Source organism: Chinchilla lanigera, unplaced genomic scaffold (genome assembly GCF_000276665.1).
Source record: "Chinchilla lanigera isolate Chin_1 unplaced genomic scaffold, ChiLan1.0 scaffold00043, whole genome shotgun sequence".
NCBI classification, from domain to species: domain Eukaryota; kingdom Metazoa; phylum Chordata; class Mammalia; order Rodentia; family Chinchillidae; genus Chinchilla; species Chinchilla lanigera.
In genome coordinates, this window is record NW_004955444.1 from 8,285,896 (window position 1) to 8,310,671 (window position 24,776).

Here is a 24,776-nt window from a genome sequence, read left to right on the forward strand (position 1 = left end):
AGACTGAAGCAAGCACTAGTCTACTTTCTAGCTTTATAGTTTTTCTTTGTCTGGGTATTCCTTATAAATATTTGGTGTTTGTTCTTTTGTGACTGGCTTAGTTCACTGAAGATGAAAATAATACTCTCCATAGACATTTTTAAGGCTCAGCAGTTCATGCATTTGAGATTCTCACATACTGTAGCACATATCACTACTTCATTTTTATTAGAATAATATTGTGTTTTATGGATTTATCACATTTTGCTTACCTGTTCTTCAGCTGAGGGACATTTGGGTTGTTTCTACTTTGCAGTACTGTGAATAACCCACCATGAGCATTCACATACAAGTTTTTGTGTGGACATATACTGCCTCTGCTTCTAGATGGGCACTTAGAAGTGGAACTTCTAAAATAAAAGGGGGAAAAGTACAAAAAAGGAATCAAAAAAGAAGTGGAATGCCTAGGTCATAGTTTTTAACATTTTCCATAAAAAAACATTTTCCGAAGTAGCTCCACAATCTTGCATTCCCATCAGCAGTGTATAAATGTTTCAATTTTTCCACATTTTTGTCAACACTTGGTATTGTTTGCCTATTACAACCATATGAAATGGTATCTTGTTGTGGTTTTGGTTTGTGTTTCTCTAGTAACTAATGATGTTTAACATCTTGCCCCATGTTTATTGGACATTTATGAATATTTTGTGGAGAAATATCTACTCAACCCTTTTGACCATTTTACTTAGGTTATTTCTTTTTACTATTGACTTACAAGAATTCTTTGCATATATTCTGGATACAGATATATGATTTGCACATATTGTCCGCATACCATTCTGATTAGAACCCTCAGAGAACAGAGTTGAATACAAAGAAAGAAGCAACAGTACTTGTGCTACTCTTTACTTGCAACTCTTTCAGTGTTCATTCACTGAACGGTGCAATCTTTAAGTGACACTTTTTAAACATGGAAACAAGCATCCCGCAGAAATCCAGCAAGAAACTACTGTTACACCGAGAAAGTTGTGCTCTGAAAACAGAACTCTGCACAAACTAAGTTCTTCAGAGAAGACTATCAAGTGGCTGTCTGTAGAATAACTTTGAGTATTATCTGTTTCTGCTGCTTTTCTGGTCTCATAATTTAAAAAAAAAAGATTTGTGAATTTTATAACTGCAATTGAAAATTTTTGTGCTTGAATGTTTTTAATCTTTTCAGTTTACACTCTAGCAAAAATCTTTCAGGTTTACTTTCCTAAATTGAATTTTTTGGCTCAGTGCAAAGATTTATTTATATTTTAGTTGTTTCTACTGGCATTTTAAGGATTGGGTTTTTAAGGTGCTTAACATAAGATAAACTCACAAACCGATAAGTCTGGAGCCCAGCGAAATTTTAAAACCACAGGCTCCCAGTGAAAAAGGGAGAACTCCAAAATGTACAAATCCAGGCTAAAAGTTAAGATGAAGCAAGAAATGCTGCAAAAATGTCTTTGTGGTCAAGAATTTGAATCTGTATAAATTGGTATACAGCTTTCCCTGAAAACTAAATTACCAAACTCAACCATTTTTCAGATTTGAGAACTAACTTGGGTGATGTGGAAAAAAAGATTCTGAAATAATATGTTTACAGAGAAATTGATTTCTGTTTCATTTTTGATTTGTATTGATCTGAACCTGAGTTATTTGTTCAGCTTTTGTTTAAGATAAATATCTGCAGATCTGCACAGGTGGCATTTTAAACAAAATGTATTAGAGACTGAATTGGAATAATTAGGTAATTTTTACGCATTTTTTAGGCCTGGCCTGTCAGTTCATAAATTCTAGGCTCTCACCTTTAAAGGATGGCAAAAGTAAGTTTGTGTTGATGTCGTCATGAGTTAAAATTCAGATCTTTTATTTTAACCTCGTTGAAAAATGATTCTGTTCGTTCGCTGTCATTCCAATTTGCTTCATGAGCCTAAAACTCAAAGGCAAGATGTGCATTTTCCATTCTGGCCGCTTGAGGGAATCAGACTTTAGAAATTGTAGGCAATTCAGGTCTATTGAAAACACAGGAGAATAAACATTTATTTGCTCTCAAATGTTTCTTGTTGTCACCTAGACATCCAAAAGATCACACAGCCTAAGTTCTGAGATAAATTGCTCTTTATATACTTTACGTCCAGATGGAAAAGAAGACTTGCTGAATGAATGGGAGTCTTGGGAGGTACTAAGTGAGGTCCCCACGTACAATTTATGATCAGCACTCACGGACTTCAGAATGATTAATACCATCAATTCTCACTGGAATAAGAGCTGTTTTAGCCCAGGAGAGGACTGTATATTACTGTTTATAGAAGCAGATAACATCAAAGTAACCCATGGCTTGTGTTAAGCAAATACAAAATTCTGGGTCAGCGCAAATTAATCCTAAAGGAGTAACGGAAAATTCTTAATGACTGGGAGATCCATACATTATCACTTTTCATTCAAGTGGTGGAAAATGGTAGAACTATTAATGAGATTTGCAAATGGCTCCCTTTACTGCATTGTGCTAACAGCTGCACGACAACCTATTCTCCAATCAGGAGGCTTATTATCTCTACATCTGTCCTTTGTTAATGAAGGGTGGAAGTCTATACAGTTTTTCAATTACATTCAGGAGCATCTGAACCATTTTAATATTAAGTTTCACAACAAAAATGCACCAAATCACATTATACTTTATATATTCTTACACTTTAAGTGGCTGTGTGGATGGATGAATTAAAGACTTCTCTTACCTACATTATATAAAACAGATGTATTTCAAGGACATATCATAAAGGAATTTTTTTCTCAAATGATGTTTTGCAGTAGATAAGTATATCGTCCTTTGCTTTTAGGAAGATTAGAAATTTATAAACAGAAGAAAACTAGAGAGAGATGTTAATTGTACTTGAATCCTTTGTGTATGCGTTTTTAAGAATTAAAAGATTTAGAACAACTTAAAGAAACCATGCTAAAGTTCTTCAGAGAACAATTTTTTTGAATATAGTTGGTTTGTTTTAATATTTTTGATCAAAAATTCATTTTATTGCTCCATTTGGAATATATCATGTATTCATCTTATTATTTCTCAATGAGTTACAAAGTGCCAACTGTCTTTGATAAACATAGTAGCAAACTAAGATCATTAGTACATTCTGTACCTGAACTAAAGCATGTAAAGTAACATTTCCTTTTGTTTTCCTGCTACTTCAAGTCTTCTATCAATTTCAAAAAGTTAAGAATCTAATTGACTTGAGTTTCATATCATTTTACTTGTTTAAATTTTGGTAAATATTGAAATAACTGAGATCCTGAATAATTAAGTAATCACTCAATTCTAACTCTAATACATTAAGTTGATTTCCCTTTGTAAAACATTCATACAAAAAATAAATTAGTCAATAAAATGAATCTGGAGTAAAAATGTAGTAAATGTTCAAGTCACTTAAATTGGTGAGTTTGAACTCAGATTCTTAAGATTAGTATTTGTCCATAGGTTTTATTATATAATCTAGAGCAAAAAGATTCTCTTAATGATAGCAAAAAAATCATATTATCCTGATGAAAGCCTTTTATGACATTTTTATTATTTAGTGTTTACTGATCTGTGTTTGTTTCTGATGAGTCATGTAAAATTAGGACTCACTTTGTTCTGCCTGGTAATGAAATTGTCCAGACTTAACCACCCCTGACTTGAGCATTCAAACAGTAGTCTCTAAACTACAGCCACTCATGCTTAAAATGGTGGCATGCCACCACAGACTCAGGACTACATGCCAGTTCTTATGCAATTCTCTCAGAAACTCTAGTTAGAAAATGTAAAGAAATTCATCACATTAAAATTTTATTAGCCCTTTCCTCTTGCAGACCATATGTTTAGGCTCACCATCCAAATCCTTAGAGATATTTTTGATGACCGGTAAACAACAAACCAACTTAGACAACCAATCTAATCCCTCCCGTGACCTATTTTTAACAAAGCATTATTGTTATGTGCTTGATACACCATTTTATATTTCCAAGCTAGTTTGCTTTTTAAACAATGTCTGATTTCCATAGATGACATAAAGGAATGACAGAAGCCTCTGCAATAATTGAGAAATCCAAATCCCAGAGATCCAAAGTCAAGGCTAAGACAGAGTCTAACGTCAAACAACAAGTTAGCAAGCACTGGGAACTGTATACAGGGAGTATGACACCTAGGCCAGGATTTTTTTTGTGCTCCAATTGCCCAAATAAGTTGCAGAGTTTTAATGAAGCTAGTTTTAGAGTCTCCATTTGGGTCATAGATTATGGCAACATATCTGTAAACATCCATTGGGAATCTGATCTGCTTATGATTGTTACAGACAGAAATCCATGGTGAGGAGGATGCCACAGATTTAGTAATTAATGTGCTGAACTTCAATGGTGACCTTTTGTGCTTTTATTGATATTTAATGTGCAGGTAAGAGGAAAGAAATTCACTGTAATATTGACTTTTTTTTAAAAATGAAACCTGTAAGTTAAGTCTTGTATTTATATACATATTTGCCCATTATGTTTCTAAGCCAAATACTTTAAGAACACCATCTACACCTTTTGATTGTGATGTGATAGTTATTTGAATTTTTCCCAAGAGGTTCTCCCATTTTTCCTTCCTCAAAATGACCATCTTATATTTCCCTACCATTTATAAGGGACAATAAAAATATTGCTTCCTGAATGGAAATAATGTAGGATGTCAGTATGCCATTTATCAAGAGTTTATTCTGCCCCTGGTTAGAATTTTCAACTATCAATTTCTTGGATTTATACCAGTCATTTTAATATGTACTAGCCACTTGGGCTACCCTAACACTTGAGGGTTTATAGGTACTGTAAATCTATTAAGCTCCAATTTGCACATAATAAAATGAAACAGCAAGTAGTTAAATGAAAGACTTGGTTCTGAGCTGCCGAACATTTTCCAGGAAAAGTCATTGAAGCGGCTTCTGCTACTGCTGCCTGCCTTTGAGAAATTCAATCATGCTGATTGAGGAAACCTGGAGAGAGCTGGCCGTTCCTTCCTCCAGTTTATAATTGCCCTGTAGACCATTTAATCATCTGTAGATGAAACAAAGCTGGTGCTGTAGAGGGCCGGAAGCAAAGGCATGCACTTATCAAGTGCTTCCTACCCACCCTGCAGACCCAGCACCCATCTCTGAGCCTTCTGCCATCAGGCGGGGAAGCTGCAGGCAGACTGGATCTTCTGGTTGTCAGTGTGGTGGACTTCCTGAATGCTTTCATTTTATTACAGTAAAGCACACATCAGCCAAGTTTTTAAGTGCTAAGTTCAAGGCAGAGAAAGGAGTCTTTCTCCTTGCCGAGGAATGCAGATGGCACAGATATACTAGCAAGACAGGAACTTGCCAAGTACTGAGTTGACAAGAAGAAATAAAGACATTTTGGCATTGGCTAAGCAAAACATAATAATCATCTTCTTCTGCATGACCACTTACGAGTAAATTTCAATGTAAACATGCCATATATCTGTGCTACAAATATTATGTCTAATATAAACAACCAACGAGGTGGTTCCTTGTGAGTATTCTAGCACATCATCGTTAAAGCTGGGAATTTTGTTAGTAGTGCTGGTGGGTAATCCTGGCCTGGCACATAAAAGATCTGGTCAGAAACCACATGCTCAGTTTTATTAAGTAAGAAAAAGAAGACCTGCTAGCAACGCAGATACTGAGAAGCAGCAAACCTGATACATTATACTAATTAACTTGCAATGCTAGCCTCCTTTACAGCCATGAAATGTATTTCTTTCCAAATATAGACAATGTACTCCACAGGGTAAGCCCCCAGGCAACTTTGCGGAGTTGTTGTCCACTGCCACACTCCATTTTAAGAATGAATTTGGGCAAATATTATGTTTATAAAGGAACTTCCCAAAGAAGAGTTTCATTGTTTGGAACTGTCCATTGGATTATTACAAAACAATCTCCTGTGTTTTTCTTTTTCAAGATTTTCTTGTCAGTGGGAAATTTTTAAGGAATTTTAATTCTCAAAAACAGTCACTCCTGCCTAACGTGTGCCAATTAAGCTCTATTCATTGAATCAACAGTTTTCTGTTACCTGTTCCTTCAGGTAGAACCGAGGCTGATAGCCCTGCCCTTTCCCAGGCTTCTGTGCAGGGACCTTTGCTGCCTCAAACAGTAGGGACACCTGTTTTCTGAACAGGGAGGGCCAGCATCTGAAATCTTAGGAATGGGGCTGCTATTGAAAACGAGGTGCTTGATAAGGCAGCCACTGTGATAGGGAGCGGAAATTTGATAATGAAAGGAGATGCCTAATAGATTAATCTGGTGCGATTTGCCAAAACACGGGGTTTTCTGGAAGATTATCCACACTCGCAATAGGAAGCTCTTTGTTTTGTAAAGTCTCCACTTATCATTGTATTCTTTATCTCAATAAGAAACATAATGGTTTACTTGTTTACATGCATGGTAGATATATTCGGAGCCGGGCTACGGGGCTGTGAACTCCCTTTTATTTGAAATGTTTCCAGCATGCAGGTTATTAGCTAAGGGGGAACAAGCAGTTGGACACATATAAAATTTGAATCTGCTTTGCTTAGATTGGCAGAAACGACTGTTATTTCATCCACTGGGAAAAGGTTTTATTTCCTACTCAAATACTTCTGGAGGAGAGTTGCAAGCTTATTTGTAGCGTATATATATATATAGTAGTGTATCTACAGAAATGTTCTTGTTACTCTCAACTGGCCATTTCCCACTGATTTTAATAAATTTATGCTTGTCATCCTCCCGCTTTGTTCAACTTAGCATAAAGTGCGACCTACGCCTTCACATGAGTTACATCGCCTGTGTGTCTCCAGTCTAGCTCTGGCTGCATCTTGAACAGTACTGCTTTGATTTCTGTGTTTGATTTTTAAATAATTCACACACCCAGCAGGACAGACGTGCCAGAGCACAGTACTCCTACTCTAAAATAAATAAAAATATCCCCATGCTTGTGCACAACTTCATTAAAGCAACCCACTCTTTTTTTTTTTTAAGGTAATCCTCTCTTGTGGTTGTTGTCCTCATATAAAATGAAGCTTGCCAGGGGAAATAAAGATATGTATGATGTTTACAAATACATAATTCTACACATCATAATCCTAGTGTTTTCCTGCTGGGGATCTAATGATTGTGTCATGGACCTTTAATAAGAACAGTTAACATTTATTGATTGCTTTATAATATTGCAGGCAATGAATGGAGAACTTTTGAGGTCCTTGTTTTCTGTAATCCTTAAAACAATCCCATAACCCTTGTAGGAGGGGAAAATGAATATGTAAAGTTTTAATTAATTGCATCAAGTTACCCATCTAAAAATGGGAAAATTATGGCCAGAATGCCCATAGTATATGTGGAGAGTTAGGTAGAACTAATTATTTTTCTGGAAGTAGGTGAGGAAAGAATTATTCTCACAAGAGAATTTGGGGTATGCTTGGAATACTATATGCTACTCTCCTCCCCCACTGTTTCTGTGAGTGTACAAGACTCTAGGCCACAGAATGACCTTTGTTACTGAACGTCATGACATTACACATGCAAGCAGGAGACACAGGAAGATATAGAAAGCTATAAAGGAAAAATGGGGGCAGAAACCTGATAAACCCATCAAAAGAGAACACACCTCAAAAGAATTGTCTGTCTAGACCGTCTGACGGCTACAAACAAAAGTTACTGGTCCATGCAGCTGAAAATAGACCCAGAGCTGGGGAAAATTACCACCAGGTAACGGCGCACCATATGAAAAATGGCATTGTGCCTTCTTCAAACCTGTTTGAAAAGTTGAAAGCCCTGGAAATTTAGTCTTTACCCTTATGGGTTTTTTACTGTTTTACAGTTGGTTGAGGCACATGTTGTTTTTCTGTCTTTCTTTTCCAGTCCTCTAGTTAATTCAAATTTTGGCTGTTATTGTTGCAAAATAATTTTTCATTATGAGAGAAAGCTATATTAAATAATTTGAAATTGCAATCCAGGGGTCTAATTGGATTTGATTGTGATTTCACATTTTTCATGTTTTGAAGGATGTTACCTGATTAAAATATCCGCATCAGGGTAATATTCTCTTTTATTTAACATTATATATATATTTGCTCTAAGGAAATGTAATATATATATATATTCTCACTTGTTTCGCATTATATATCATGTATGTGTATACATATATAATGTGCTTTACTTCAAGTCATCTTGATCAGTTCAAGAACAGTGTTGGTCTTTCTTGTTTCTCTTCCGTAGCAGGACATATTTTTAGTCAGTTTATTTATCTAAGGAATATGCCCCCTCCCAGTTATGTTTCTCAATGGAAACCTATGGCTGCGTGACCAGACCTAAAAGCCGTGGTATTTCCTTTTCATAGATGTTAAAACACCATGAATAAGCAGGATTCCTCACCATAAAGCACCTTCATGGTTAATTAGGTCTCTGCTCAGAGACACATAGAACACTCTGTGTCTCTATGGCATAGGAATGGAGTCCTAGGGATAAACACAGGAATAAAATTGCTTGTTGGGCTTGGAATGTTTTCACAAGAAACTGGCTGCTCTAAATGACTTATTTTTTCTTGACTACAATTACTCACTTCAATTAGAATTATTTTACTTTCAGGAGCAGAGATGGTCATATACCTTCCAAAATATCCTAACAATGAAGAATCCCACATGAAAAAAAACTAACGTCAGTAGTCACATTAAATTTCTGCTGCATGTTTATTGCAATGTTCGAATCACACTGCAGTCTCCACTGTATAAACCTTCTCTTACACATTTTAGTAGCAAGCATAAGCTACATGAGGTAGGGTTGTCTTTGTACCTCAAGGGTTCAAAAACATTTTTCTACTAAAAAAGCTTCCTTTTCTTTTTTTCTTTGTTTCTGCATGAATAAAATACTTGTTTTTCCTCAGCATTGACATTCTGTCACTATTAATATACATGAATATGCTGACAACTCCTTCTACTACCAAGAATGGCATATCAGGTCTCTTCCCAGAGAGGTACTCTGGGGAGCATGGTCAGTAGATGATGATTCTCTCATTCAAAAACGGGAAACCAATCCCATCACGTAAGATGTTCTCCATAGCTCTCCTGGGAAGATGCACATCTGAATGCCACCTGTTTTGCAAATCCACCTCCTCTCTTGGATATATCTCCTCCACTCTTACCCTTGTCCAATTTGCTATCATTTTCCACTGGGGCCCCAGTGGCTGTGTGTCTTGCCTACCTCATCTGGCCTCTTCTGATCCATTTTCCACCTTGCAAGCACTTTTACCATTATAAAAGTGTGAATCTGAACATATCACTTTGCTTAAAAGGCTTGAAGACTTTCAGCTGCCTCCAGGGTCAAGTCAAGCTTCTCTAACACGGTAGGACCCCTCGCGGCCCTCTCTCAGTGATTCTCCCACTACTCTCCAGCACTCCACAGATGCCAGCCTCCTTTTGGCACAGAATTTACATATGCTGCTCTATCAGGCAGAATTCTCTTCTTTCGTCTTTGACTGTCCTCACAGAAGCTTCCCTAACACCCTTGAATCAATACATTCTTCTTATGAGTCCAAAGAATCCTGCCAACCCCCTTCCTGCAGTGAGATGGGTAGTAGCTTCATACCAATTTATTACCTCTTCCTTATGGAAGTAAACTCTAAGGGACTTCACCAGGACACGTCAGAGTTCTCTCCCTGTAGCACTGACATAGTAGGCACTCACTAAATACTTGTTCAATGAATGAATTAATGGATAAAAATGGCATGCTGGATTTTGCTACATACTTGAGGTAAGCCTAAGGGCACTAACTACCCCACACTGGCACCTCATTCCAATATCAAGAATGACAGGTCAGGTCTCTTCTCCTAAGCAGTTCTTCCTGAGGTGCAGTCAATAAGTGAAGAAAGGAATAGAGCAGATATCCCTCTTGCACACCAGCAGGGTGTTTTCAATCCCCACTCAGAAAGTTTGGACCACGCAGGTTTCTCCACCCTGTGTGGGGATGCACCCATTGCCCTCAGCCCCAAATCCCCAATATTTATACACTATACTCACCAAATATGTGAATATTGGTACTGTGTTTACAAGCGAAAGAACATAAGGAATTGTTTATGAAATCACGTATCGCTGTACCTTGATAATTCAACAAATCAATTGTATGTATACTGTATCCCTTGAGATAAAGTTAAGGCTCAGGTACTGTGAACTTCCCGCCCCCCAAATTAATTTATTGATAATTCAGCAAAGGCAAGGGAATGCCTCCAAAAACCCATCCAAGTGGTAACACCACTGAGAATGCCATCATCTGGGAAAATGAGACCTTGATCCCATGAAGGGACATGGATTACTTCACCCAGGGATACTATGGGACATGGTAAAGCAAATGAGAAGACTTACTCCACAGCCATTTCCCCCAGTGATCTGCTGTGGTGACAATTTGTCAAGAGTTAGAGCACATTTCTACTCGAGAAACTCATGGTATCCCGGGTCATGTGCTTGGAGGACAGGAGAACTACCAGAAGGAATTAAGTCACAGCTCCTACACTCAAGGTGCTTCTGACTGATGAAGGAGATCTGGAGCTCAGAGATAGGAAAGATTCCTTGTAGTGAGTGCTGAGGAACAGAAAAAGTTCTTCACAGAGGAAATTACACCCTAGCAAGATCTTGCGGAGAAGTTGCTGGAGGTGGAGGTGGAGTCAGAGATGAAGAACATCTCAGGCAGAGGAGAAAGCCCGGAGCAGGAAGGTGTGAGACTACAAGAGAAAAACAGAGGGCTTCTCTGCGTGACAGTGTTTTCGCACTTGCTGCAAAATGTCTTCTTAATGACACAAAACATGATCATTAGTGGTTCCCCAGTATTATGCATTCCACAAATGGTTTCCCAGTATTAAAGGCCTCCCCTCATCCCTGACTACAAGTCCAGTCAGTTAGCCCAGTGCACAAATGTGGGTCTAACATCTTTTCCCTATTCAATAAACTGGCTGTTAAGTGGGAACCTCAATGCACCTGGTGCCTACTCTCTCTGACCAATAGTGGGGGTCATATAAGGACACTGCAAATCCCTGTACTGATCATGTGGAGTGAGGGGCAGAGGTTCCTGAAAAAAAGTAGAAGGCATCATCAAGCAGTCATTAAAGGGAGGCCACTAGAAAGGAACTTATCTGAAGCTTTTTTCCTTGAAGTCTAAGCAATTACTATTAGGTCCTGCTGTATTTATATTGTTCCTTCAAGGTTACTTTAGTTCAGTCCATTAGCAACTTGGATAGGGCATAATGATCCTAAAATGCACAGCCCAGTGAAACTAACCTGGAAAAAAATGGTTTCCTGGAGAACCTCATTAACTGTGAGCTTGGTAAATAAAGCTTATAGATATAACCGATAGGACCTCACCCAGAAGCTGAAAACGGTATCTGTAGCAGGTCCAGGTATCAGAGCCTCACAGTCTTTTTTGGACAGCTCTATTGTTTGTAGACCTTTACCTTGATCTTGGAGCTTGGTGCCTTGTTGACGCCAGAATCTGTCTGCCAGGCTCCCAAAAGACTTGCTGGATTGCTGGATGCAGTACAAGTTCCTCTGTGTTAGTGCAGTTGAGAAACTTTTCCATGTTTTTTTTAAAAACCCAATTACACAATGACTGTGCTGAAGGACAGAGAGGCGGAAGGAAGCTGCTAGCCAAAAAGAACTCTCCACTTTTCCGTGGAAAATAACAAAGCATTCTGGTAAACCCACAAGCTGATTCACATCTTCTTGACCTAACAGAGATAACCAGAGAGACATTTTTTAGTTTGATCATTTCTGAACTGTGATCCTAAAAGCTCTTCAGTGACTTAAAGAAAGAAAACAAATCCAGCTGTTCTATCCACTCCTACTGCATGCACATCAGTTAACAAGGATGGTTAGAACACTAGTAAACTACAAAGCAACAATCACTAAATATTTTTTCCTCAAGAACAAACAAACTTGATGAGGATTCTAGCCTAAACCACAAGCAAAGAAACTAAGAAAATCCAGGCCAAGGCTCAGAGCCTAGAGGAGAAAGAGACATTGTTCTTCCTGCTTTGGGGAAGCCACCTTCGTAGTGACACAAGGTGTGTTGTTACGGGGAGCACACTTTACCTCTGCTCCCTAGCTGACTCTTACATCCCTGTGAAATGGATCCAAAGTAAACTAACATCAGGGAAGGATACAAATTTAGTGTTAACCTAGATTCTATTGACTTACCCTCTGTTGTCTAAATGGTGTTTTAAAAGTGTTTTCCCCCAGTAGCTCCATTTGGAGCCTCCATATATGAAACACAAAATTGTGAGCTGCAGGGCCTGTAATGGAGGCAAAAGGCCCACAGGCCAGTGAGAATTCCCTGAGCTAAGTCATTGTTAATTTGAATATATGGACAAATGTCACCACGATCCTGCCCAGACACTTGAAAGAAAGATCTGGAGCCATTCTCCTGGTTCTTCTGCCTGGCATCTTTAGTATCTGAGTGGACATTACATATTCACAACAATGGGATTCAGAGCTGGGAGCTAAGATAGGGAGACTCAGAAATGGAGTGGACTCCCTCAGAAGTAGGTTAGTCAATTTCCCACCTTATAAAATTAGCTCAAATTTGCAGGAAAGCACAATTTGTGTCTGTCCCCTTCCTAAAAACATACAAAAGAACCATGCTACTATACCAGTTGAGAGGCTTGTACTTGATCACTCCTTGGAAAATCCAACCTTGCCCCAAAGACAGAAGAAAAGGGATGAAGAGATTGAAAATCCCATTCTCATGGTGGCTTAAGTGATTGACTACCAGGTTACTCAGCTTTCAGACTCTGGCTTTCTGTAGGCCCTGTCAACACAAGTAAAGGTACAGTGGGAGGGTGAATCTACAGATTTATAGGATTTGCACCTCAGTTTGCAACCTGATGATTTTTCATGCAACTCTAATAATTTAAATATGATTTTAAAAAAGTCTTATAAGAATTATTTGCTGCTTGTTTTTGAATGCATTGATCCAGCAGGTTAAAAATTGCAAAATCCCGCTGCACTTGAATTTAATTGGATTTAAATTCAAATCTATATGTACTTTTTTAGGTATGTTACTGTCTTGGTTACTTTTCTCTCGTTGCTGAGACAAAATACCCAGCACCCAGAATTAAGGAAGGAAAAGTTTATTTAGCTCACAGTTTGTGGAGGTTTCAGTCCATACTCGGCTGGCTCCAAGGAAGGGTGGCACACAGCAGAGGGCAACCATTTATGGCTGCAGAACAGCAAAGCAACAAGAGCAAAAGCGAGGAGTGGTGGCAAGCAGCCTCTTTCCCTCCCTTACAATGTATGCAAACTACCTGCCCCAGGGCAGGTGTAGCACTCACACCCATAATCCCAGCATTGGATCATGGCTCAATCATAAACACCAAAAGCCCATGACTGCATGAGGATTTGAGGGGACATGAAGACACAAACCATAACAGTTACACAGTAAACACACCTTACCAAAATTCTTTGTTCTTCCACCTAAGCATTTCTCTTTCCTCATTCAGCCTCACAGCCTCCCATAATTCATGTTACATCTCATGATTCATCCCTAACTCCTCTCTTTCTTTCATATCTGCATTAACAGCTTTTGCCAGCATTATGCCCAAATATATGTTCATAAGCTGACCACTTTTTAACATCACAAATGCTCATTTGAGTGATAGCATCTCTTGTAGGGTTTTCCTGTTGCCTAGTCTCCACTCTCCAGGTAATAATCTTTTCAAAGCCTAAATCATTTTGTATCACTACTGTCCACAAAACTCTAAAACAGCCCATTACACCAAGAAAAACACTCAAAACCATTCATCATGCTCTAATATTCTTAATAATCTAGCTAATCATGGCCTATAATTCTTGTCTTCTCCTCTCAATCCCGCCTGCCTGGAACCAGATCGGCCTCCTTTGTGTTCCTCATCCCTAAACTCCTTCCCAATCTGGGCCTGGGCGGTGCTTGTCCTTTACCTGAAAACTTCTAGCTTTCCTTCCTGCACAGCTGTCCCCTTCTTGTCATCTTACCACAGGTCAAATACCACCTCCGAGGAGGGTCTGTTCTTGACCATCTGAGCTGAGGAAGCCTTCCCACCTACATGCACTGTATCATTTATTTTTTTTTTTTAATTTTGATCACTGCTTAAAATTATCCATATGTTTTTATTTATATATTTATGATTTTCTTGCTATACTAAAATGTAGACTTTGTGAAGTCAGAGACTTTTGTCTTATAGGACATACTCCTTTCAGTAAATAGAATGTACTGAATTAAGTCTCTGTCATGGCAGATATTCCATGAATGAAAACTTTTCCCAACTGGAGATCAGTACCATAAGCCTGATGTGTATGTTATCATAACAATAGTTAATAAGGAAAACGGTGGCGTGGAGTGTGGTCTCTAACACTGACCTCCTGGGATCAAATTTAAGCTCATGATTTATTGGCTGGGAAAACTTGGGGAGTCAGATCTGCTTCATTCCCTAGGAAAAAAATAAAACTGACATCCACTAGAGATACAGACAGTCCATTAAAACAATGTCTGGCCCTCAAAGAACATGTAATAAATACTAGGTATTATTATCATATTATCTCACTTCATCCTCACAACCAACCACAGTTATTATCTACGTGGTACATCAGAGGAAGAACCTCACCTGCGTAGAATTGTTCACCAAGTCGCAGGGGCAGGAAGAGTTGCTGCTAGTGATGAAATTCTTTTCACACTCCACTGTGCTTTTTCATATTTCCCTGGGTGTTCTCAGGGTTCTCAAGATTCCTAGGTAATTACTTGGCTTTCTCTGAGGCCCTTACACTTGAAGAGTGCAAATCCGAAACTATCACCTTTTTCCTAGAGCCCATTTTTCCGAGATGTTTTCACCCAAATGGAGGCAGTATCATCCCCTCACCACTCAAGCCAGAGAGAGCTAGAAAGCTGGCATATTCTTAAGAGTTCCACTTCCCCTTCCTTACCTGATGCCTACGGAGTGCTTATGCCTTCAGCATCTCTCGTTTTTACTGCCATAATGGCTTCTCTTCCCACTCTCCTCGCAGTCACACAGAGCCCTGTGGATAAAAACATGAGCATGATGCCAAGTTTATTCGAATGGAGGACTTTGGATCCCAGCTTGGTGTTTCGGCCTCATCTGCGATCATGTCCTACTGCAAACGCAAAGTGTTCCAACACTGAATTTCATGTAGCTGTCTAAATATGTCTGCTATGCCACAGCTCTATACTTTGGCATGTATACAGTTTCCTTAAGGTGCTCTTCTCTTCTACTCTACCAGAGTTTTCTTTCTTTTTATATATGACTTGACTCGGGCAGACTTAAGCATTATACTTCATTCAGACATCACTTCCTCCAGGATGTCTCCCCTAACTCTGAGCCCTATGGCAGCTGACTCCACTATGTGCTCCCCACAATACACTTTGTTAGCTCCATTTGTGTGGGCGTGTGTGCTGGCATTTACAGTCCATGATGATTATTTCTCTCATTCAATTGCAATTTTCTAAGGACAATAACAATGTGTTTTTCATCTTTATTCTGCTAGTTCTTATAACAGTTATTAGACCCACAGAAGGATGTCAATAAGTGTTTTTTAGCTGTGTGAATAAATAAGCAAGATAAATAGTGAATCACTGAGTACATGGTGATACCTCTAAATGTCTGCCCTCTTTCTGTGATAGTCCTGCTCACATCCGTGATCCAGAGGTTGTCATTTACAGTCCTCTGAGATGGGCAGAGTGAAGAGGTGGTGTAGGGGTAAGTACAGGTAGATTCTTCAGGTTATTTACACACCATGTCATCACTCACCTGTCTCAGGCTTCTCAAGATATGTACACATGCAAGTGTATCTGCAATATGTTTATTGCAATTTCCTAACATTTTGTCTGTATTTCAGCATCCACCGGAACAAAGAAATTCTTCTATTCATTATGAATTTATTTAATCAACAGCAAAAGGCTTTTGGACAGTTTAGTAAGTGTGCAGATTCAAATATGGCTATATAGACAATCCTACTTTTAAATTACATTAAACAGGGCATAAAGTAGTTTATCCCCTTTTCTGACAAAAATGGAAAATATCTCTTATAGTTCCCCATAGCGAGAGGGAAGAGTGCATTTAGATAAAAGAACAATTTTCTTTTGCCTTCCTGACACATGCATACATAGTATTGCTCTAGCTCTTGCATACTCTAGCCCCTTCAAACAAACTTTTGGTTGAAGAAACACTCCAGCCTCCTCCACACTATCCTCCAGTACACATGAAAGTAGTCACACACACACACTGCCTTTCACCCATGCCGCTCACATGGAATAATGATCTCTGACTGGTGCATGATGGAAGTTCTTGCGCTGACTAGAGGTTATGCTGGGGTAGATAAGTATGAAGCCTGAGAGGTCGTGCTATGGGAAGAGGGAGCTCTAGAAAGCTGAAGAGAGATGGAAACATATTACTCCATGAACCATCAGCTTCTTTCTGTTTCATCTGTCCCTTGGGGAAACTACCAAATAAATCTTATTTTCTTATATGAAAAGAGCGTTAATGAATGGAAGGATGAATAAACGGATAGATGCACAGATAGATAATGGGCTTATATCTTCTGCCTTTAAAAGACTGTCACCTTTTTAATATATTATTTTACCATAAATTGTATGCTTGTGTATCTCAAATAGCTCTAATAATGTGCCATATATTGAAAACAGTAACTAATCTTTTAATCCAGTTGTGCATTTCTTTCCAAACTTGTCAGTCTTTTACTATAACCTTTCTCATAGATTTCAACATAATTTAAGAAATTTGATTATTAAATATTATGCTTAAATATTAAGTATTATGCTGTTTTGTGGGGTTTTTTTGTTTTTTGTTTTTTGTTTTTTTGTACCAGGAATCGAATTCATGACCTCAGGCTTGCCAGGCAAGTGCTTATGCCACTGAGCTATATCCCCAGCTATGCTGTTTTGAATATAAGCAATCCAACAGTTTTAACCTTTGTTAATTCTTTCAAATAACAGTACTGAGCACATGGCAGATATACTATAAATTTAGAGTCATTCCTTTTAAACAGTGGAATTGTTGTTGTGTTGTACATGTCAGTGGGACTTAAAGAGTATGAGCAATCAATTATAAAACTTTCTTTAATATGCCCAGGATAATGTAAACACCCATTTATGTATTTCTCCTCATCACTATGAATTTTCTGAAGTCTGATTTTCTGGAGGAGAGCTTATTTTGGTGCCACCATTTTCTAGGTGTGAGGCCTTGGATATGCTGTTTAACTTCTGGGCTCAGTTTTTCTTTCCTCAATATGGACACACTATAATTATTATAATTAAAGAAACAACAGTATATTTAAAGGCTTCCAATAGAGATGGTTTTTCTCAGGTAGCAAGCTGAAGGAACATTGATTTCATTAAAAAGCACCTAGAATTTGGAGCGTACCAATCACAACTCACAGACTAATAACCATCAGTAGACACCACAGCACCAGAAGCAAAGCTTTTAAGCTATATACGCTTCTTTTACACACTTCATGGGATTAGTTAGCCGTATGCCTCTAATATCAGCGATTAGGATTTTATGAATATCTGAAAATATGCCTAACGCACATATAAAATAATACTTTCCACATTGTATGAGATGGCTTAAGGTTGTGGAATTGAATTTCATCCAAGTAGTATCAATCAAAAAAGTAATTTAGGAGCAGTCTCAAATAGGTAACATAGAAATACCACAGGCAACTGAAAAATAAATTATGTTTTACACAGAGTCAGAAAAATTATGAAAAATCCACAATTTGGGTTTTCAAACTTACAAAGAGCATGTATAGACTTCTTGAGTAATAATAAGTAGTGTGGAATGCAGTTAATTCTTCCTTGGTATTAGCACCAGAATGTACTAATACATATTTTGTGACAGCAATAAAGCAAAAATACAAGTAAAAACCAAAGATGAAAATAACTGGACAAAAAAGACATGAAATACATCACTTCTACACTTGCACACGTGCAATGTACACATCTCAAGGTTTACATTTGCAATTCTAATGAGCATGAGACCACATTGGTTTTCTAAATTGAAGATGCCCCTGCTTGGGGTGATGATTCTTGAAAAGATTAGAGGGATATTTGCAGCTTTGACTGTCCTATAGTTAGCATAGCCCATGGTACATATAATTTCAGGCCCAAATATGGTCTTTTAGCTCTTAGTTTGGGACACATGGAATATGCAACTCAGCTAACCATTATGAAAGCTAAGTAAAAAAAGGGAGCCATCTCATTGATACTTGAATGCTTATCTTTCCATTGTAACAGGGCTTTATAGCATGACGACGATAAAAGAAAACAGGAGAGGCTTGGACAAAATAGCACAGAGCAGGGAGAAAAAAACAATCTAGAAACAACAACAACAAAAGACTCTTTTGGCATTTTTACCTTGGATCCCCATTTCTGTATATTTTAACGTTTATTCTGTTTATCGGTTTCCATCTAAAAAATAATGTGTGTGCCAAATTTTCATCCTATGTAACTCTATGAGGATTCTCTTTGCTTTCTTGGAGTCTAATTCTCCCATGGCATTGAATTAGATGTAAATCTGACCCCTAAGGGAATATTATTTCAGTGTGAGGAGAAACTGCCTTTTATGGTGGTGTGGTATCATTTAAGTGGTTTTTTAAAAATGTAATCTTTAAGGGAGATATAAAATTTATAAGTGGTAATGATATCATTTTAATCATTTGAAGATAATAGGCCAACACAAAATGAGGGTGTTTTCTTCTTAAGTGGATTCAATCAACTGCAGAATTTGAGTCTCCATTTAGGAACACTTTTCAAATAGGCGCTTTTCCTGCTGAGTCATTGTGGTTTTCTTGGAACTGATTCCTGAAGGTTGGAATTTACATGGTTTAATTTTTTTTTTTTTTTTTTTTTTTTTCTGCCTTTAAGAGACATTTCGACCCCTACTCCAACCAGAATCCTCTGGTTCACCTACTGTCGTGAGTCCTGAGGCCGAGGGCACCCAAGCAGGTACAGATTGTAGGAGTACGTGGCTCAAACACTTCTCGGGGGACCACAGAGAGCCCTTCCCAGGGGCAGCAGTGAGATCCGAGGCAGTTTGGTCCACAGGGACCCAAATCTATTCTCAATAACCAAGTGATCCGTATCGTTGCCCGACGCAGATGGAGCATTTTGTACTACATTGCTTTTGTTTTTGCGGTACCGGAGATTGAACCCATAAGTGCTCTTCTTCTAAACTACACCCTCAGCCCGTTTCTGAGACAGGGTCTTTCTATATTCCCCAGGCTGGCCTCAAACTTAAGATCCTCCTAAGTCAGCTTCCCTAACAGCTGTGATTACAAATTCTTGCCGCTATGGCTGGCAGACTTTATTTTATTTTATTTTATTTTATTTTATTTTTTACAACTCTGTAAATATCCAATGCCAGTGAATTAATTCTTCTACTCACTCCAATAGTTGCACACCTTTTCAGCGGCTTACCAAGTAGTAGAGTTTGGGTCTGGTTTTTTTTTTGGCGGGGACAGGTGGTATTTGTTTTGTTTTGTTTGTTTTGTTCTTAGAACTCATCACTTTTCGTCAGTAATACTTGCTCTTAGCACGAATATTACTATATCCTCAAAAAGACCAGAAAATGGTCCTTTGAAATGCGCACATTTTTTTAGTTAAATAAAAATCAAATATCAAAAAGAAGAAACTACTGTGAGTGCGCTTGATGGACAAAATTTAGGCTCTTTCCCTTTAATGTGTACACATACCCTTTCCTCTCTTAAATTGTAGAGCAGTACTGTCCAGTGGAACTTCCCGTGGTGATGGAAATGTGTTAAGTCTGTGCTGTCCCTTACAATGGCCACCAGTTATTTGGGGTATTGAGCCCTTAAAATGTGGCTATTGCAAGGAGGAAATGAATTTTTAACTTTATAGGTCAATTTAAATTTAAATAGCCACACGTGACTAGTGACTACTGGATTGGATAATTCTAGATGCTTGAGTTTTATAATTCTGAGCCTTTTTAAAATATATTCATTAGATATTCACATTTTCTCTGTCATTTTCAAACCTTATTGTACGGCATAAAGCAAACACACATCTGAATTATCTCCTTTTTACTTCCTGCAGGGGAAATACTATTAATTTTTCACTTTAAAAACATCATATGGCTAGAAGTTATTTGACATTTATTTATATAAGAAACACAATGTGTTAATACAGATAGGTACTAGCCTAATTTGGTCTTTACTCTGGAAAACCCAGCTCCTAATTACGATTTTAGTCTGTACAACCTAAAAGCACTATCAGTCCTCAGGATCCAGACTACAGGACTATATCAGAAGGAATTCCTAAAACATTTCTACCAATGAAGTTCTTTTAAAAGGAACCCTAAACAAATCAGTTATTCCAAATTCTACACCATGTTGCATTACAATGAAACACCCAAGCCTTTCAGACTGATTTCCTGCGTGCTTTGTAATTTATTCTATACGACCCAACTTCACTTAGCAAAATTATGGTACAAATATCTGTGTTCTAAATTGTGGAATTATAAGTAGATAAATGACTAAAATACAACCTGCTTTTAGTCATTTGAAAACTTAAATCTGTGAAAATGTCATTGATTAATACTGCAAAAACCTGTGAGCATTTCAGTATCAATATTTTCTATAAATACAATTTGAGAGGTTTTGTGTATGCTGTTTAAAATATGGTGCACCACATAAGGTTTATATTAACCATTCAAAACAGCATACTTTTAAATAATTAGTGAAATTTTTAGGCAAATTTAAAAACAAATTAGGAAGGATTTAGTAAGACCACACAGGGTTCTGTGGTAACATTGAAATTTTACATAAGAATGCCTACTGATCTAAAAGAAAGCCTCCTTAAAAACATTTTTAATTACACTTAAAAACTTCTCAGCATAGCTATACAATTATTCTAGCCCTGTTAGATATTTCTATGTTAAAGAAATAAAATTAGGTAATAATAAATAATAGATATTTGCTGAAATAAAATTTTTTAAAAGAGGAGGGCAAAGATGGTCCTAAGCTGCTTTCAAGCATAGTTGAGATATAGTAAGAATTATAATTAAAGACATAGGAGACGGCCATGTGTATAAATCTTTTTGAAGCATTGCTAGATTTCAGGGAGAAGTTTCCTTACCTTGATTAAATCAACAATGGCTCAGTGCTTAAATGTTTCTAAAGAGCTAAAACACGAGATGAGGAGCAGTTTTCAAACACTAGACATAGAGCCATGAAGGACTTCTGACTAGGCCACTACTGTCGGGCCTTGGTTTCATGCCTGCCCTCCCTCACTCCCACCTAACAAAGCCTTTGTTTGCAAGGAACCATTGATGGCGTGGAGGGAAATATAGAGGAATTCACAAATTCTTTATCAAAATACTACAACCACCAAAATATTTTATGAAACTAACATATAAACACAATTAATAGCCATATGAAGCATCACTATACCCATGAACCCACAGAAATCAGATGCAATTTTAATGGACCACAGGGCACATAAGAGACAGTTCATAGGGAGGCCAAGAAGTAAAAAGTATACATGAACACGGCAGTGATTCTCAAGAAGTTCAGGTGGGAAATTTCATTTCAACGCTGCGTTTTGCAATTACTGAATTTAAAATATGTTTTAGGTACAAAGAAATAGGAAAGGCGGTTTGCAAGTAAAGCCAGTCTCAGGAGAAGAAATGTGATATGTAAACTGAGTATAATGGATGAGGAAAGTTCAAGGAGTCATAAGCAAATTCAGAGATGTTGAGAAACCAGTCCAACTTCCCTGGGCTATTCATTAAGTATCCTGGCTCCAGAGGTAGAAGCTGAGTAAAGGAATTTTAAGTACTATATGCAACATTATGGTGACTGACCTAGAGTCTTTATAGAATGACTTTAGAGTTCAGTGGCTTCTCACAGCGTTCAGAAAGGGGTACAGAGGCAATTAACACAGAACTACTGTGTTCAGGAGATTGTGCGTGCTGCCATTAGCAGTATGGTGCTTGCAGTGGCCTTTTGTAAAAAAACATTGAAGTTCTGTTTTCCGGTTACTGGATTACAGAATCTTGGAGCTAAAAGTCATCTCGTATGTTACTTCTTCATCCCAATCTTTTCGGAACTATCCCTACTGAAGTCTAGATGGTTTTCATGCCAGAGTCTTAATTGTTAAGGAATTCTTCCTTGTAGATCTGCAATGTGCATCTGTGTTTAACCACTGTCCTATGACATTAGTTATCCTCTCTAAACACAGGACCTGTAGATCCTTCTTCCCAGGAAATTTTGCCCACTTGTTAAAGCTCCTTTCTCTTTAGTTGTCTTCATCATTGCTGCCTTGTCGTGATTTACGGTCTTCACCCTCTTTTTGAGGCCTCTCCAGTTTGTTAATATCCCTGTTAGAAGACAAGGCCCCCTTTCCTCACAAACCAGGACAACCTTCCAGGTGCTTTCTGACCTAAACAGAATAGAACAGGACTTTGTCTTCCTTGAGCAGAGCCCTGTGCTTCCTCCTAAATTTAAATCAAACTATTTAGGAGCTATATCACTCAGCCAACTCGTATTGATAGTGTAGTCCACAATATGATGCTAGCTGCAGATATTTTATGGATAAGATGGTTCCTTTCTATTCCCAGTGTGTTAGGCATATTCTTTATAAAGTAATGCAAAGTTCATTAAATGCCCTTTCTACATATACTGAAGTAATCATATTTTTCCTTTATTCCGTTAAAGAACAAAGCCTACTGATATATTTTTCAAATGTTAAACCCGCATTGCTACCATGTAATCCATCCAGTTTAGTACTAAGGTATTGTTTAACTTGTGTATTGTTGGATTCCGTGTATTTCATTTGATTAAAATGTTAGCTTTTATCCTCCTGAGTAACATCAGCCTAAATTATTTTTGTCCGACAACATCTTTGTCCAATGTGAATATTAGGTTATTCTACCCTCACAAAAATTAGAGAACATTCCATCTTTTTTAATGCTCTGGGAGAGTTTATGTGCTAATTCTTCCCCACATATTTGTCCAGTTCTCCAATGACCCATCTAGTCTGGGAGGGTTTTGGGAATTTGAATTTTTCTTTTTTTCAATTATTGTTTAAATTCAAAATGACAGAATTGATTTCATTAATAACTATGGGTCTTTTAGATTTGTTATTACTTATTTGATAATGTCTGGCTTTTCTTCATTATTTCCTTACATTTTGATTAAGTTGAAATTATTTCTCTAACTGCCTGAAGCTAAATGCTTAGCTTATGTATTTCCAAATTTTGTTCTTATGTAAGAAATGGCTTCCCTTCTCCCTAGTAATAATTTCTCAGTTCTGTTCTATAATTGTATTTTGTCTGATGTTAATGCAGCTTTATCACTTGTTTACTTCTTGTTGTTAGCTTAACAGGGTATCTTTTTTCCATGGTTTAATTTTTAACCATTGTGTGCCTTTATGTAATGTCACTCTTAAAAACAATATATGATTAATTTTTATCTACCCAGTTTTATTTTTGCCTTTTGATTGCATAATTTAGTACATTTAACTTTTTTTTTTTGTTTTGGTTTTTCTCTGGTACCGGGAACCGAACTCACGACCTTGCGAGTACATTTAACTTTTAATGTAATTACTAATGTATTTGGGTTGAAGTCTACCATTTTATTATGGCTGTTTGTTTTGTCTTCTCTTTATTTTTCATCCCATTCTTGCCATACTTTAGGCTAATTATTTCTTTCTCTTAAGTTTCTTTATTATTTTGGAAATTCAATGTTTTCTTGATGCTTCATATTACACTCTGCTTCTAGACAAAAAAAGACTGAATCTATCCTCTTCCCTGAAACAACCGAAAAAAATAGAAAAAGTCCAAGTGAAAAATAAAATCTCTCAATATATTGAACACAAAGAAACCCTGAACACTAGCACGCTGATTCTCCAAGTGCAGTAAACCAGTGAGTGAGACCTGTGGTTGTTGTTTCAGTTGACTGGAAGGAGTTTCCAGCCCGTGGTACAGAGGGTTCTGTCAGGGGAGCCAGGGGAGTCAGGTGTGTTTCTGAGGTGTGGGGTTGTCAAAGGAAGGAGTCTAACAACTCTAAAGTTTATGTACCTACCAAGAGGGCTGGAAAAACTACATGAAGCAAAGACTGAAAAATCTGAGAAAAATAACTGAATTTATATTTTTAGTCAGAGATATTTATCATTTGATTAGAAGTAGCACCAGGCAAGGATTAGTAAGGCTATAGATAACTTGAACAGTACTGTAAAACAATTTATCTCAATAGATGTTTTTACAACACTCCGCTTACAATTACAATACACACTCTTTTCAAGAGGGGTAGGAAAAAAGGGAGGAGAACAGGGTAAGGAAAAAAAGCAAAGAAAAGAAGACTACCAACTTATAGCCTTCATGAGAACAGATGCAAAAATTATTTTCAAAATTTCATCAAATTCAATAAAATATAAAATTGCTAATATGTTGTGAAAAATCATTGCCTATTTCAAGAATACAATGTGGATTAACAATTAATTATAAAATTAATGCAGCTGATTATATTGATGAAATAAAAGACAAAACCACACAATCATCGCAATAGAAGCAAATAAAGTTTCAACCACTATTTTTGATAAAAAGGTCTTAGAAAAATAGGATTAAAATGGAGCTTCGTCAACCCCACAAAGAACTTGTTCAAAGTCTACAACTAAACTGTATTTGAGAGTGAAAGACTGAGATCAAAGATGGGACATGAC

General features: G+C 37.4%; 1 long non-coding RNA gene across 1 annotated transcript; it reads right to left on the bottom strand.

Annotated features, from left to right (window-relative positions):
* Positions 1-252: 252 nt before the first annotated feature.
* Positions 253-11,735, bottom strand: LOC102027686. Its single transcript, XR_262251.2, has 3 exons — positions 11,491-11,735; positions 1,812-2,018; positions 253-389 (listed from the first exon to the last, which is right to left on the bottom strand). It is a non-coding gene; the product is annotated as an uncharacterized LOC102027686 (long non-coding RNA).
* Positions 11,736-24,776: the final 13,041 nt, after the last annotated feature.